This window comes from Aquarana catesbeiana, linkage group LG11 (assembly GCF_042186555.1).
Source record: "Aquarana catesbeiana isolate 2022-GZ linkage group LG11, ASM4218655v1, whole genome shotgun sequence".
NCBI lineage: Eukaryota > Metazoa > Chordata > Amphibia > Anura > Ranidae > Aquarana > Aquarana catesbeiana.
In genome coordinates this window covers 3,621,794-3,638,363 of record NC_133334.1, presented here as the reverse complement: position 1 = coordinate 3,638,363, position 16,570 = coordinate 3,621,794, and the positions used below count along the sequence as shown (strand labels likewise).

Sequence of the window (16,570 nt, the reverse complement as noted above, 5' to 3'; positions counted from 1 at the left end):
GATAGACCTACTCTGACTGAATGGTGGTGTCTTCTCATCTGTAGTGCTAGAAATCAGGATGGCTGCTTGTGGGTGAGTATGATGGGGTCAGAGGAGCCTGTCGCTTGTGTCAGCCTGTGATGGGGTCAGAGTGGAGCCTGTCGCTTGTGTCAGCCTGTGATGATGTCAGAGTGGAGCCTGTCGCTTGTGTTAGCCTGTGATGGTGTCAGAGGAGCCTGTCGCTTGTGTCAGCCTGTGATGGTGTCAGAGGAGCCTGTCGCTTGTGTCAGCCTGTGATGGTGTCAGAGGAGCCTGTCGCTTGTGTCAGCCTGTGATGGTGTCAGAGGAGCCTGTCGCTTGTGTCAGCCTGTGATGGGGTCAGAGTGGAGCCTGTCGCTTGTGTCAGCCTGTGATGGTGTCAGAGGAGCCTGTCGCTTGTGTCAGCCTGTGATGGGGTCAGAGTGGAACCTGTCGCTTGTGTCAGCCTGTGATGGTGTCAGAGGAGCCTGTCGCTTGTGTCAGCCTGTGATGGTGTCAGAGTGGAGCCTGTTGCTTGTGTCAGCCTGTGATGGTGTCAGAGTGGAGCCTGTCGCTTGTGTCAGCCTGTGATGGGGTCAGAGTGGAGCCTGTCACTTGTGTCAGCCTGTGATGGGGTCAGAGTGGAGCCTGTCGCTTGTGTCAGCCTGTGATGGTGTCAGAGGAGCCTGTCGCTTGTGTCAGCCTGTGATGGTGTCAGAGGAGCCTGTCGCTTGTGTCAGCCTGTGATGGTGTCAGAGGAGCCTGTCGCTTGTGTCAGCCTGTGATGGGGTCAGAGTGGAGCCTGTCGCTTGTGTCAGCCTGTGATGGTGTCAGAGGAGCCTGTCGCTTGTGTCAGCCTGTGATGGGGTCAGAGTGGAACCTGTCGCTTGTGTCAGCCTGTGATGGTGTCAGAGGAGCCTGTCGCTTGTGTCAGCCTGTGATGGGGTCAGAGTGGAACCTGTCGCTTGTGTCAGCCTGTGATGGTGTCAGAGGAGCCTGTCGCTTGTGTCAGCCTGTGATGGTGTCAGAGTGGAGCCTGTTGCTTGTGTCAGCCTGTGATGGTGTCAGAGTGGAGCCTGTCGCTTGTGTCAGCCTGTGATGGTGTCAGAGGAGCCTGTCGCTTGTGTCAGCCTGTGATGGGGTCAGAGTGGAGCCTGTCGCTTGTGTCAGCCTGTGATGGGGTCAGAGTGGAGCCTGTCGCTTGTGTCAACCTGTGATGGGTCAGAGTGGAGCCTGTCGCTTGTGTCAGTACCTTACTATAGTCTTACCTGTAGGTAGAATTTAAAAGGAAGACTTTGCTTTTAATGATGGATTTGTCTTTTATAGGTGTCCCTCCAATGGTAGGACCTTGTCCTGGAATACCGGCCACCACCCTGGCCCAGCAGGTCTCTGCACCGGGAGTCAGCAGAGTCCCCACCCCCAGCACCTCCTCCCCCGCTGTGCAGTCTTTGCCCAAACCACTGTTCCCCAGCGCTGGACAGGTAAGAACCCCTCCATCCTCCTGTGTGATAGACCTACTCTGACTGAATGGTGGTGTCTTCTCATCTGTAGTGCTAGAAATCAGGATGGCTGCTTGTGGGTGAGTATGATGGGGTCAGAGGAGCCTGTCGCTTGTGTCAGCCTGTGATGGTGTCAGAGGAGCCTGTCGCTTGTGTCAGCCTGTGATGATGTCAGAGTGGAGCCTGTCGCTTGTGTCAGCCTGTGATGGTGTCAGAGTGGAGCCTGTCGCTTGTGTCAGCCTGTGATGGTGTCAGAGGAGCCTGTCGCTTGTGTCAGCCTGTGATGGTGTCAGAGGAGCCTGTCGCTTGTGTCAGCCTGTGATGGTGTCAGAGGAGCCTGTCGCTTGTGTCAGCCTGTGATGGTGTCAGAGGAGCCTGTCGCTTGTGTCAGCCTGTGATGGTGTCAGAGGAGCCTGTCGCTTGTGTCAGCCTGTGATGGGGTCAGAGTGGAGCCTGTCACTTGTGTCAGCCTGTGATGGGGTCAGAGTGGAGCCTGTCGCTTGTGTCAGCCTGTGATGGGGTCAGAGTGGAGCCTGTCGCTTGTGTCAGCCTGTGATGGTGTCAGAGGAGCCTGTCGCTTGTGTCAGCCTGTGATGGTGTCAGAGGAGCCTGTCGCTTGTGTCAGCCTGTGATGGGGTCAGAGTGGAACCTGTCGCTTGTGTCAGCCTGTGATGGTGTCAGAGGAGCCTGTCGCTTGTGTCAGCCTGTGATGGTGTCAGAGTGGAGCCTGTTGCTTGTGTCAGCCTGTGATGGTGTCAGAGTGGAGCCTGTCGCTTGTGTCAGCCTGTGATGGTGTCAGAGGAGCCTGTCACTTGTGTCAGCCTGTGATGGTGTCAGAGGAGCCTGTCGCTTGTGTCAGCCTGTGATGGGGTCAGAGTGGAGCCTGTCGCTTGTGTCAGCCTGTGATGGGGTCAGAGTGGAGCCTGTCGCTTGTGTCAACCTGTGATGGGTCAGAGTGGAGCCTGTCGCTTGTGTCAGTACCTTACTATAGTCTTACCTGTAGGTAGAATTTAAAAGGAAGACTTTGCTTTCTCTTTAATGACTCATCAGCTGTCAGCGGGTTTCCCCACTGACAGCTGAAATGTAAACACAAGAATGCCGGCAATAGAAAATGCAGGAAAAACAGCACAGGGGGCCCCCCATACCAGGCTTTTAGGTGGTGTTCGTGGGGAGGAATAGTGCCCCAAGGACCAGATAAAGGCAGTTGCAGTTTGGAGACCACTCCTATAGAGCCAGTCCTCAAGGCGCCCGAACAGGTCATGTTTTCCGGCTCTCCATTATTTTGCACAAGTGATTTGATCAGTTTTACTGTAGTAATTACAGCCGTTTCATCTGAGAAAAATCCTGAAAACATGACCTGTTGGGGCACCTTGAGGACTGGAGAAGCACTGCTATAGAGAATCACCTCTCCCAAGGGGGGTATAATCTGTGTTGTGGAGGCACTGAGATTCAGCGTGTCCCGGACCTCGTATGTATTAGTGCCCATGTTCAGCATGTCCCAAGCCTTGTATGTATTAGTGCCCATGTTCAGCATGTCCCAAGCCTTGTATGTATTAGTGCCCATGTTCAGCGTGTCCCAAGCCTTGTATGTATTAGTGCCCATGTTCAGTGTGTCCCAAGCCTTGTATGTATTAGTGCCCATGTTCAGCGTGTCCCAAGCCTTGTATGTATTAGTGCCCATGTTCAGCATGTCCCAAGCCTTGTATGTATTAGTGCCCATGTTCAGTGTGTCCCAAGCCTTGTATGTATTAGTGCCCATGTTCAGCGTGTCCCAAGCCTTGTATGTATTAGTGCCCATGTTCAGCGTGTCCCAAGCCTTGTATGTATTAGTGCCCATGTTCAGCGTGTCCCAAGCCTTGTATGTATTAGTGCCCATGTTCAGCGTGTCCCAAGCCTTGTATGTATTAGTGCCCATGTTCAGCGTGTCCCAAGCCTTGTATGTATTAGTGCCCATGTTCAGCATGTCCCAAGCCTTGTATGTATTAGTGCCCATGTTCAGCGTGTCCCGGACCTCGTATGTATTAGTGCCCATGTTCAGCGTGTCCCGGACCTCATACGTATTAGTGCCCAAAACTGAATGAAATGCAAAACATTTTTGTATAGATATAACAAGTGATCACATTCCTCTGTCCTCAGCTGTATAAGAGCTGGGGAGGAGAAAAAGCAGTACACTGAGCTTCCCAGTGAATGGCTGTGCGAGGGGGAGGTTGTCAGGATAGCTAGAGAACTGACCAAGCTGTGCTTTCCTTAGTGTGGTCAGTTTTTAATAGGAAAGCAGAGGGTCTGGCAGGATCACCAGGAGTTTCACATAATAGAAGCAATAAAAAGAGAACAGGAGACATCTCCATACCAGTACATGGGGCAGCAGCCACATATCAGGAATATGAAGTGTTGGGGTAACAAATGCTATAAGGCTGGGTTCACACTGCAGTACAGAGCGGCTCACAGCAGGGGGTCCGGTGTGTCCCCGTTCACTGTTTCAGGTCCGATTTCAGCCTGAATTTTGGGCTAAATTCGGACCTGAAACGGTATTGGAAGAAGCACAGGACTCTGGAATACTCACCGGAGCCGCTCCGGAAATGTGTGAACCGGCTCCATAGAGAGCCAGTCATAATCTCCTGACATGCAAATTGGATGTGGGAAAACCTTCAATTCATAGTAGTGTGAGCCCAGCCTAAAAGATAGTAGGGATATACTAATATCAAACAGGAAGATGGGTTAAGAGCAGTTAAACCGGCATGGTGTGAGAGTTAGGGACTTAATAGGGCCGTGATGAAGTGTATTTTGGAAGGGTCAGGGCCCAGACTGAGTATATTTGGAAGGGTCAGAGCCCAGACTGAGTATATTTTGGAAGGGTCAGGGCCCAGACTGAGTATATTTGGAAGGGTCAGGGCCTAGACTGAGTATATTTTGGAAGGGTCAGAGCCCAGACTGAGTATATTTTGGAAGGGTAAGGGCCCAGACTGAGTATATTTGGAAGGGTCAGGGCCTAGACTGAGTATATTTGGAAGGGTCAGAGCCCAGACTGAGTATATTTTGGAAGGGTAAGGGCCCAGACTGAGTATATTTGGAAGGGTCAGGGCCCAGACTGAGTATATTTTGGAAGGGTCAGGGCCCAGACTGAGTATATTTGGAAGGGTCAGGGCCTAGACTGAGTATATTTGGAAGGGTCAGAGCCCAGACTGAGTATATTTTGGAAGGGTCAGGGCCCAGACTGAGTATATTTGGAAGGGTCAGGGCCCAGACTGAGTATATTTTGGAAGGGTAAGGGCCCAGACTGCGTATATTTGGAAGGGTCAGGGCCTAGACTGAGTATATTTGGAAGGGTCAGGGCCCAGACTGAGTATATTTTGGAAGGGTCAGGGCCCAGACTGAGTATATTTGGAAGGGTCAGGGCCTAGACTGAGTATATTTGGAAGGGTCAGAGCCCAGACTGAGTATATTTTGGAAGGGTAAGGGCCCAGACTGCGTATATTTGGAAGGGTCAGGGCCTAAACTGAGTATATTTTGGAAGGGTCGGAGGCCCAGACTGAGTATATTTTGGAAGGGTCAGGGCCCAGACTGAGTATATTTTGGAAGGGTCGGGGGCCCAGACTGAGTATATTTTGGAAGGGTCAGGGCCCAGGCTGAGTATATTTTGGAAGGGTCAGGGCCCAGGCTGAGTATATTTTGGAAGGGTCGGGGGCCCAGACTGAGTATATTTGGAAGGGTCGGGCCCAGACTGAGTATATTTGGAAGGGTCAGGGCCAAGACTGAGTATATTTTGGAAGGGTCAGGGCCCAGGCTGAGTATATTTTGGAAGGGTCAGGGCCCAGGCTGAGTATATTTTGGAAGGGTCAGGGCCCAGGCTGAGTATATTTGGAAGGGTCAGGGCCCAGACCTAGTTAATTTTTTGTGCGAAAGGCAAATAAAGTTCTATTAGAGATTTATAGATGACTTTATGCCGGTATGGGAAGGTTCAGAGGAATCGTTAAGATTATTCATGGAGGGAATTTATAATTACCATTATGGCATTACATATACTGGTGGGTGGAGTGAAGATCGGATTAATTACCTGGATCTAGTGATTCTTATTAGAGGGACCAAAACTTTCTCTAAGGACCTAGACAGTTATATACCCACACATAGTTGTCACCACCCGAAAAGAGAATATACCAAAAGGTTAATTTATGTAAATTAGATCTTTTGAGTGATTATGAAGAGCAGGCAAGATATATTGGTTTAAACCCAGAGGTTTTCAAACTGCGGCCCTGGGGCCAGATGTGGCCCTTTGCTTGCCTCTATCCGGCCCTTGGAGTACTATTCCATCCACAACTGACACTAATGGAGCACTGTTCCTCCCATTGACACCAGTGGTGGAGCACTATTCCTCCCACAGATACCAATGATGGGGAGGATTAGGAGCGTCGGAGGGGGGAAGGAGCACTTAGGAGCATCAGTGGAGGGAAGGAGGCCCCCAGGAGTATCAGTGGAGTGAAGGAGCCCCCAAGAGCATCGGCGGAGAAAAGAAGCTGCCAGTAGGGTGACCACGTGTCCCGGATTGTCCGGGACAGTCCTGCATTCTGCAGGTCTGTCCCGGGCACCTTCACTCCGGGACAATACAGTGTCCCGGAATGAAACTGACACAGGTCCCAGCATGAACCCCTCAGAGCTTAAGATGTGACACCCCCCAACTAGTGAAGAACTACAGGTCCCAGCATGAACCTGTGAAATCTATGGGATCACACCCTTAGATCTCAGGGATCCATGCTGGGACTGGTAGTCCTTTACTTTTGGGGGATGTGACCTCCCCAAAGTGAAGGACTACAGGTCCCAGCATGAACCCCTCAGAGCTGAAGATGTAACACCCCCCGCCTCCCAGCATAAACCTGTGAAATCTATGGGATCACACCGTTAGATCTGAGGGGTTCATGCTGAGAGTTGTAGTCCTTCAAATTGGGGGGGAGTCACATCTTTATATATCAGGGGTTCATGCTGGGACTTGTAGTCCTTAACTTTTGGGAGATGTGACCCCCCAAAAGTGAAGGACTACAGGTCCCACCATGAACCCCACAGAGTTGAAGATGTGACCTCCCCCCACCCCCCAACCAGTGAAGAATTACAGGTCCCAGGATGAACCCGTGAAATCTATGGGGTCACAAAAAGAGGTATCAAAAATCATATTTTTTTAGGAAGGGGGGGGGGTGTCCCTGAATGGCAGTTTGGAAATGTGGTCACCCTAGCTGCCAGGAGTGTTTGCGGGGAAAAGGAGTCCCCAGGACCATCGGTGGGGTGAAGGAGCTCCAAGGAGCAATGGCGTAGGCAGGAGCCCCTAGGAGCGTCGTCGGGGACCCGAGTAGTGGAGGATCAGGGCTGCTCTATGCAAACCCATTACACCACTCCGACTAGGCCATAGCCAGGCAGGGATCACATGGACCCTATGGTAGGTTCATAGTGATCTCTGAACAGGACATAGATAGGAAGGGATCACATGACCCCTATGATAGGATCATAGTGATCTCCGACCAGGCCATAGACAGAAAAGGATCACATCGCCCCTATGGTTACAGCATTTGTTCACACCTGGTTAAATCTTTTGCATAGTACTGTAGAGAGAATATTGTATATACAGATATAATAGGAGGGGGGGGGGGGGGACACTTACCAGGTGAGGCAGCCATCTTGTGAGATTACGTTGGCCGGGAATCGAACCCGGGTCAGCTGCTTGAAAAGCAGTTATGCTCACCACTGCACCACCAACGCGAGTGTGGGAGGAAACCGGAGTACCCGGAGGAAACCCACGCAAGCACAGGGAGAACATGCGAACTCCATGCAGATAGTGTCCTGGTCAGGATTTGAACCATGGACCCCAGTGCTGCAAGGCTAACCACTAAGCCTCTGTGTTGCCCATATGCAGCCTCTGTTTTCTGAGGCCTGCCCCTGCTGAGCAGGGTAAACCAGTGATGCCCACTCAAAGTGCTTCGGAGGTGAAGCAGCCATCTTGGGCGCACCGAATGGAGCTATTTAACCTACCAGCATGTCTTTAGGCTGTAGGAGGAAACCCACACAAGCACAGGGAGAACATGCAGACTCCATGCAGACAGTGTCCTGGTCAGGATATGGACCAAACACCCCAGTGCTGCAAGGCAGAAGTGCTAACTACTAAGCCTCTGTGCTGGCCGATCTTAAAGCAGAACTTCATCTATAAAGGGAAGTTCTATATTTCCACCTCTTCCTCCTTCGACTTTAAATTTCCTTATGAATCTTTCATATTCTGTCCTGTAGGGGGAGTTTGTATGAACTGTTCTCATTTCACCAACCCTACGGATGAACTGTCCATGCCTCCCCTGTGTTCAAAAATCAAATCCTCTTCCACATTCTGTCCTGTAGGGGGAGACTCTATGAACAGTTCTCATTCCATCCAGCCTACCCATGAGCCATCCATATTTCCCCTTCATTCTCCTTGGGTTACGATATTTTTAAGTGACCTAGAGATGCAGATCCTTTTTGTAGAGTGACCTGAAGCTACAGAGTCCTTCAGCTGTTGTAGGCCTCAGTGGTCACTTCACCAATATTGGTGATGTCCTTTGTGTGGAGTGGGACAAATACATGTCCTCTGGTCTGTATAGTGTCTCTATGGATAAGCTCTGTCTTATGTAAGAGAACATGAGCTAGCCATGAGTGTGAACTGAAATGTAGACAGACAGGGACAGGACAACTCACTTGAATGTGGAAGCCTGGCTCTTCATAGATGGTAAGAGAGTCTATTCCCAGTATAGTAGATTGGGCAACAAGGATGCCCTGATGGTCCGTCATCATTGTCTGTCATTGTCTGTGGAGCTGCTGGCCAGGTCTGCTGGTCGGCCTCTGCTGTTTTTATGGGCGTCTGAATGGTGACCATTTGAATGGGGCACCAGCGCTACTTCTTTGACGCTCACCTAAAAGGTATTTCCACTTTTGCAGTCAAATTGGGATGACACCTACTTTATATCTGTTACATGTTTTCATTCACAGGGTAAAACTTAATAAAAATTGTAAAGTTTGCTGCTCATCTTTAAGGAAGGAATCGCATGCGAAAAATGACAAAAAACCATGACCCCCACAAATCTGATACCAGAACCCCAACCGAGCATGCAGGCTAGGAAAGGGGGGGATGAGCGTGCACCCCCCTCCACTTCTGAGCCATACTAGACCACATGCCCCCAACATGGGGAGTGCTCCTTGCAAAGGGGGACCCCCCTCCCCCCTGACAAGACACCTCCCCATGTTGAGGGCATGTGGCCTGGTATGGGTGAGGAGAAGAGGGCGGTGCATGCTCACCCCCCTCCCCCCCTTTCCTGGCCTGCAAATGCATGCTCAGTAAGGGTCTGGATTTTGGGTGGCCATGTTTATTTTTTATTTATTTTTTCATTTTTTCCATGGGGTTCCTCTTTTAATGGTGAGCAGCAATTTTTACAGTCTTCTTAAAGCTATGCTAAGCTATGTGAATGGGAACATGTAACAAATATAAAGTAAGTGTAAAAAACGTGGCTGAAAAATTGGAAATACCTTTTAGGTGAGCTCAGTAGATGAATCGTTGATGCAGAGACCTGTCTTGGTACAGCTTTATCTGGTTCCTGGGAAGACTCTTCGGTTGCTGAAGTGGCAGCCACCACCAGTGTAGGGTCCTGTGTTACGTATTGGGCCCCTGGAGGGACTGATTAGAAGGCTCTCCAGTTAATGACCTCTGTTGGTACAGCCGTACCTTTAGGAACATCCATTCGTCTCATTTTTGCAGGTTTGGCCACAGTTTGTGATTCAGAAGCTCCAAAAACGAAAATGGAGGGCTGATGAGAAGACCTTCTGGTTACTGGAGTGGCGGCCACCACCAGTGTGGGGACATGTGTTGGCACAGCCATACTTGGTCCCTGGGAGGGTTCCGCAGCCAGTCGTCTTAATTGTCCATTTTCATTGATAGTTGATGATTCAGAAGCTTTTGTTACAGCCAAATCAGGCCCCTGGGAGGACTGATTAGAAGACCCTCCGGTTTCTGCAGTGGCCGCTGCCACCAGTGTGGAGACCTCTGTTGGTACAGCTGTACCTGGTCCCTGGGAGGGCTGATGGGAAGACCCGTCGGTTACTGGAGTGTCAGCTGCCACCAGTGTAGGGGCCTGTGTTGGTAAAGCCGTACCTGGTCCCTGAGAGGGTTCCTCAGACTTTCTAAGTTTTCTTCTAGGAACAGCCAATCCTCTTGTTTTCCCATTTACAATGGTAGTTGGTGATTCAGAAGCTCCAAAAACAAAAATGGAGGGCTGATCGGAAGATCCGTCGGTTACTGGAGTGTCAGCTGCCACAAGTGTAGGGACCTGTGTTGGTAAAGCCGTACCTGGTCCCTGAGAGGGTTCCTCAGACTTTCTAAATTTTCTTCTAGGAACAGCCAATCGTCTTGTTTTCCCATTTACAATGGTAGTTGGTGATTCAGAAGCTCCAAAAACAAAAATGGAGGGCTGATTGGAAGACCCTTCGGTTACTGGGGTGGCAGGTGCCACCAGTGTAGGGACCTGTGTTGGTAAAGCCGTACCTGGTCCCCGAGGTGGTTCCTCAGACTTTCTAAGTCTTCTTTTAGGAACAGCCAATCGTCTTGCTTTCCCATTTACAATGATAGTTGGTGGTTCAGAAGCTCCAAAAACAAAAATGGAGGACTGATGGGAAGACCCTTCGGTTACTGGAGTGTCAGCTGCCACCAGTGTAGGGACCTGTGTTGGTAAAGCCGTACCTGGTCCCTGAGAGGGTTCCTCAGACTTTCTAAGTTTTCTTCTAGGAACAGCCAATCGTCTTGTTTTCCCATTTACAATGGTAGTTGGTGATTCAGAAGCTCCAAAAACAAAAATGGAGGGCTGATCGGAAGACCCTTCGGTTACTGGAGTGGCAGGCGCCACCAGTGTAGGGACCTGTGTTGGTAAAGCCGTACCTGGTCCCTGAGATGGTTCCTCAGACTTTCTAAGTCTTCTTTTAGGAACAGCCAATCGTCTTGTTTTCCCATTTACAATGGTAGTTGGTGATTCAGAAGCTCCAAAAACAAAAATGGAGGACTGATGGGAAGACCCTTTGGTTACTGGAGTGGCAGCCCACACCAGTGTAGGGACCTGTGTTGGTAAAGCCGTACATGGTCCCTGAGAGGGTTCTTCAGACTTTCTAAGTCTTCTTTTAGGAACAGCCAATTGTCTTATTTGTCCATTTACATTGATAGTTGGTGATTCAGAAGCTCCAAAAACAAAAATGGAGGACTGATGGGAAGACCCTTCGGTTACTGGAGTGGCAGCCACCACCAGTGTAGGGACCTGTGTTGGCACACCCGTACCTGGTCCCTGAGAGGGTTCCTCAGACATTTTGTTGAGTCTTCTTCTAGGAACAGCCATTTGTCTTGTTTGTCCATTTACGTTGATAGTTGGTGATTCAGTAGCTCCAAAAACAAAAAGGGAGGGTTGATGGGAAGACCCTTCGGTTACTGGGGTGGCAGGTGCCACCAGTGTAGGGACCTGTGTTGGTAAAGCCGTACCTGGTCCCCGAGGTGGTTCCTCAGACTTTCTAAGTCTTCTTTTAGGAACAGCCAATCGTCTTGCTTTCCCATTTACAATGATAGTTGGTGGTTCAGAAGCTCCAAAAACAAAAATGGAGGACTGATGGGAAGACCCTTCGGTTACTGGAGTGTCAGCTGCCACCAGTGTAGGGACCTGTGTTGGTAAAGCCGTACCTGGTCCCTGAGAGGGTTCCTCAGACTTTCTAAGTTTTCTTCTAGGAACAGCCAATCGTCTTGTTTTCCCATTTACAATGGTAGTTGGTGATTCAGAAGCTCCAAAAACAAAAATGGAGGGCTGATCGGAAGACCCTTCGGTTACTGGAGTGGCAGGCGCCACCAGTGTAGGGACCTGTGTTGGTAAAGCCGTACCTGGTCCCTGAGATGGTTCCTCAGACTTTCTAAGTCTTCTTTTAGGAACAGCCAATCGTCTTGTTTTCCCATTTACAATGGTAGTTGGTGATTCAGAAGCTCCAAAAACAAAAATGGAGGACTGATGGGAAGACCCTTTGGTTACTGGAGTGGCAGCCCACACCAGTGTAGGGACCTGTGTTGGTAAAGCCGTACATGGTCCCTGAGAGGGTTCTTCAGACTTTCTAAGTCTTCTTTTAGGAACAGCCAATTGTCTTATTTGTCCATTTACATTGATAGTTGGTGATTCAGAAGCTCCAAAAACAAAAATGGAGGACTGATGGGAAGACCCTTCGGTTACTGGAGTGGCAGCCACCACCAGTGTAGGGACCTGTGTTGGCACACCCGTACCTGGTCCCTGAGAGGGTTCCTCAGACATTTTGTTGAGTCTTCTTCTAGGAACAGCCATTTGTCTTGTTTGTCCATTTACGTTGATAGTTGGTGATTCAGTAGCTCCAAAAACAAAAAGGGAGGGTTGATGGGAAGACCCTCCAGTTACTGGAGTGGCAGCCGCCACCAGTGTAGGGACCTGTGTTGGTACAACCGTACCTGGTCCCTGGGTGGGTTCCTCAGACTTTTTGTTGAGTCTTCTTCTAGGAACAGCCAATTGTCTTGTTTGTCCAACTACATTGATAGTTGGTGATTCAGAAGCTCCAAAAACGAAAAGGGAGGGCTGATGGGAAGACCCTCCAGTTACTGGAGTGGCAGACGCCACCAGTGTAGGGACCTGTGTTGGTACAGCTGTACCTGGTCCCTGGGTGGGTTCCTCAGACTTTTTGTTGAGTCTTCTTCTAGGAACAACTAGTTGTCTTGTTAGTCCAACCACATTGATAGTTGGTGATTCAGAAGCAACAGAAGGAGACATAGAGGGCTGATGTGAAGACCCTCCAGTTACTGCAGTGGCCGCCGCCACCATTGTAGAAACCCATGTTACAGCCAAATCAGGCCCCTGGGAGGACTGATTAGAAGACCCTCCGGTTTCTGCAGTGGCCGCTGCCACCAGTGTGGATACCTCTGTTGGTACAGCTGTACCTGGTCCCTGGGAGGGCTGATGGAATGACCCTCCTGTTGCTGGAGTGGCATCTACCACCACTGTGTGGACCTGTATTGGTACATCCGTACCTTCGTTCCTTGTAGTCTCCGTGTGAACGTCACATGCCGGCGAAGTGTCCGTATGAACGTCACATGCTGGTGGAGTCTCCGTGTGAACGTCACATGCTGGCAGCGTCTCCGTGTGAACGACACATACTGGCAGCGTCTCCGTGTGAACGACACATACTGGCAGCGTCTCCGTGTGAACGTCACATGCCGGCGAAGTGTCCGTGTGAACGTCACATGCTGGTGGAGTCTCCGTGTGAACGTCACATGCTGGCAGCGTCTCCGTGTGAACGACACATGCTGGCAGCGTCTCCATGTGAACGACACATGCTGGTGGAGTCTCAATGTAGCTTTCATATTCTGTCTCGCTCACTGGGGCAGACCTGCCTTGTGAGCTGTGTCTGCAGTAAATACCGCGTACATCTGCAATAAAAAAGAAGAATCAGATTTAGCACCTTCACCTACATTTCATATATTTTTTATACAACATCAAATTATAGAGAAAAGTATAAAATTCCAGTGTCAGGGACAATAAATAAACCCGACATGACAGGGACACAGGGATGACTAATGTTGGCCTTCATATACAAATTCTGGTTGCCTGGAAGTTTTACCGACCCACTAAAATGAATGGAGTCAGAAAGGGGACTGAATCTTCACTTCCGGGTGTGGGGAGTAATCTGCAGTGCTTCTGTTTCTTATCAAACACCCGGCCTCTTTTATTGTAATTCCATGAATTGTTGTGGTGGATCGATATAGAAGAATTACAGATTACTCCGCCGCACCCCAAAGTGAAGGAATAGTACCCTGCATGTTTTGGATCAATTGCCATGGGATTCTGTCATGTGACAATGGTGACAAGATCTTGCCATGTTTGGGGTGCCATTAAGAATAATGTAATGGGATGCTTGCTGCCCGTTTTCCCATGATTTGGAATCACAGGCAGAATCACAGCACTCCTGCCGGCCATTCCATATCGGAAAGTGTGGGCGGAGTCACAGGCAGAATTCCAGGCGAATGATGAAATAGATACTGTCTGTGGGAGCTAATTTACAGCACGTCCCTGCAGCAACCTATTGGGGCCCCATTTGTTCAGCAGGGGGGAGGGGCATAAAGGGTCTATTTAATGCATTTGGGGTGCAGACGGAGTGATCTTCTGCACTGCAGTTCCCAATAATTACATTTAAGTTCTGGCCTCTCCTATATCAACCAATCAGGGACAGGCCTGGACTGTAATTGTTGGGGAGTGCAGCACTGCAGATTACACCACCTGCACCCTAAAGGCATTAGAATTCTTTTTTTTTTTTTAATGTTGGCTACTATGTATATGTGTTCTGTCCATATTGGACATTTCTGGAAGGTGGTTGGCACTGAGGTGATCTGCCCAGCCTGTAATAAGGGGGTGCAAAGCTTGTTCAAAAAAAGAAAGTCGGTTAGGAGCTGACGGGTGGAGAGAGAGGTGGGTGGGGGAGGGGTTGGCTCCCCGTATACAGCGCCAAGAATTACTGTTTGCTTCTCTTGGTTTAAAAATCAGATTTCTGTTTACAGGAAAAAAGCCATCAATGTCCATGGCAATCCCTATACATGTGTACATATGGGGGGACCCCTCATCAATGTCCATGGCAATCCCTATACATGTGTACATATGGGGGGGACCCCTCATCAATGTCCATGACAATCCCTATACATGTGTACATATGGGGGGGACCCCTCATCAATGTCCATGGCAATCCCTATACATGTGTACATATGGGGGGGACCCCTCATCAATGTCCATGGCAATCCCTATACATGTGTACATATGGGGGGGGGACCCCTCATCAATGTCCATGACAATCCCTATACATGTGTACATATGGGGGACCCTCATCAATGTCCATGGCAATCCCTATACATGTGTACATATGGGGGGGGACCCCTCATCAATGTCCATGGCAATCCCTATACATGTGTACATATGGGGGACCCTCATCAATGTCCATGGCAATCCCTATACATGTGTACATATGGGGGGGACCCCTCATCAATGTCCATGGCAATCCCTATACATGTGTACATATGGGGGGGACCCCTCATCAATGTCCATGGCAATCCCTATACATGTGTACATATGGGGGGGGGACCCCTCATCAATGTCCATGACAATCCCTATACATGTGTACATATGGGGGGGACCCCTCATCAATGTCCATGGCAATCCCTATACATGTGTACATATGGGGGGACCCCTCATCAATGTCCATGGCAATCCCTATACATGTGTACATATGGGTGGGGGACCCCTCATCAATGTCCATGGCAATCCCTATACATGTGTACATATGGTTACAGTAGCTTTATGTGTATAGTGTACATGTGCACTGAATTGTCTTTATAAAATGTGGACAACATTCATTGCCCCCCCCCCCCTTTCTTTTAAAACTTTGGACTCCAATAACGATGTTTTTATAACAAAATATATTTTTGTGTGTTTTGGCACCATTAAGACCCCTTTCACACTGGGGCGGTTTGCAGGCATTATTGCGCTAAAAATAGCGCCTGCAAACCGCCCCTAAACAGCCCCCGCTGTTTGTTCAGTGTGAAAGCCCGAGGGCCCCGAGGGCTTTCACACTGAAGCGGTGCGCTGGCAGGAGAAGAAAAAATCTGCAAGCCGCATCTTTGGAGCGGGGAAGGAGCGGTGTAATCACTGCTCCTAAACCGCTCCTGCCCATTGAAATCAATGGGACAGCGCGGCTATACCGCGGTAATACTGCGGCTATAGCCGCGCTATACCAGGGGTTTTAACCCTTTTTCGGCCGCCAGCCGGGGGTTAAAACCACACTGCTAGCGGCCGAATACCGCGGTAAAACAGCGCGGTTTTACCGCCGACGCCCCCTACCGCCCCAGTGTGAAAGGGGCCTAAAGAAGATCCTGTTCCTTTAAAGCCTGTTATAGAGCACAGTGCTTGTGCTGTGTATGAAATAGCTGGCTGATCCTACCAGTTTCTATCAGTGCCGCCTCATCAGTGCCGCCTCATCAGTGCACATCAGTGAAGGAGAAAACAAAATTTTATGACAAACTAAGAAAAAGTTTTTTCGTTCAAAAATTGGGTTCTTTTTTAGTTTGTTTAGCAAAAAATACCCCCCCCCCCCCCCGAGGTGATGAAATACCAGCAAAAGAAATCTCTATTTGTGGGAAGAAAATGATAAAAATGTAGTTTGGGTACAGTGTTGTATGACCGCGTAATTGTCATTCAAAGTGGGACAGCGCTGAAAGCTGAACATTGTCCTGGGCAGGAAGGGGGGGAAGTGCCGGTATTGAAGTGGTGAATCTTCAACTGCCATAATGCTGCACATGTGATCTGTTATGACAGCAGCCATTGGATGGTTTGACAGTTTGGTTGAGAGCACAACCAATGTGACAGTTAGCATTCCCGACATGCCAGAAATAGAAATGTTTTTTGAAAGTGTTAAATGGATGGGATTCCTTCTTCTTTAATACAAGTAGAAAGCGTTTTATTTATAAATAACACACAGGCACGAGGATGCAGATTTTTATCTGACAGAGGAGATGATATAAAGATCAGATTGTGGCTTATCAATCACTTTAATATCCCTTCTGTTCTATAATTCTATGAAAACAAATAATCAATAATTTGATCGATGAGTGTAGGTGACTTATCCAGAGTACTTTTTGTATCTATCACTATCCATAACACTTACCAATTTCGGTGTCTGTATCTCGTTGATCTCTTTTCGCTTTACAGCCGGAACCGAAACATCCAACAACGGCTCTGAAACAGCCGCGCACAATCCTCTTCATTTTGGGGGGCTTTTTGGTTGGGGTATCTGCAGGCTGGTCACTGATACCTCCTACCATTGCCCCTCCTTTGCTGGCTTTCTCTTTGGTGTTTTTCAGAGAAAGAAGCCGATTACATTTAAATCGGTTCATTATTAGGAATAAAGAAACTCGCTTTAAATGTATGACAATAGAAATCGCAATGAAATTGAATCGAACAAAATCAAATCCAATAAAATCGCAAGAAATATCT

General features: G+C 49.2%; 1 long non-coding RNA gene and 1 other non-coding gene across 2 annotated transcripts in view; one reads left to right on the top strand and one right to left on the bottom strand.

Moving 5' to 3' along the window:
- The first annotated feature begins 1,327 nt into the window (after positions 1-1,327).
- Positions 1,328-16,570, top strand: part of LOC141112926 (uncharacterized) — a 32,060-nt gene continuing 16,817 nt past the window's right edge. Inside the window, exon 1 of the long non-coding RNA XR_012236657.1 lies at positions 1,328-1,478. This is a non-coding gene — a long non-coding RNA (uncharacterized lncRNA). The remainder of the gene's footprint in view (positions 1,479-16,570) is intronic.
- On the bottom strand, positions 7,167-7,238 carry TRNAE-UUC (transfer RNA glutamic acid (anticodon UUC)). The gene has a single exon. It is a non-coding gene; the product is annotated as a tRNA-Glu (tRNA).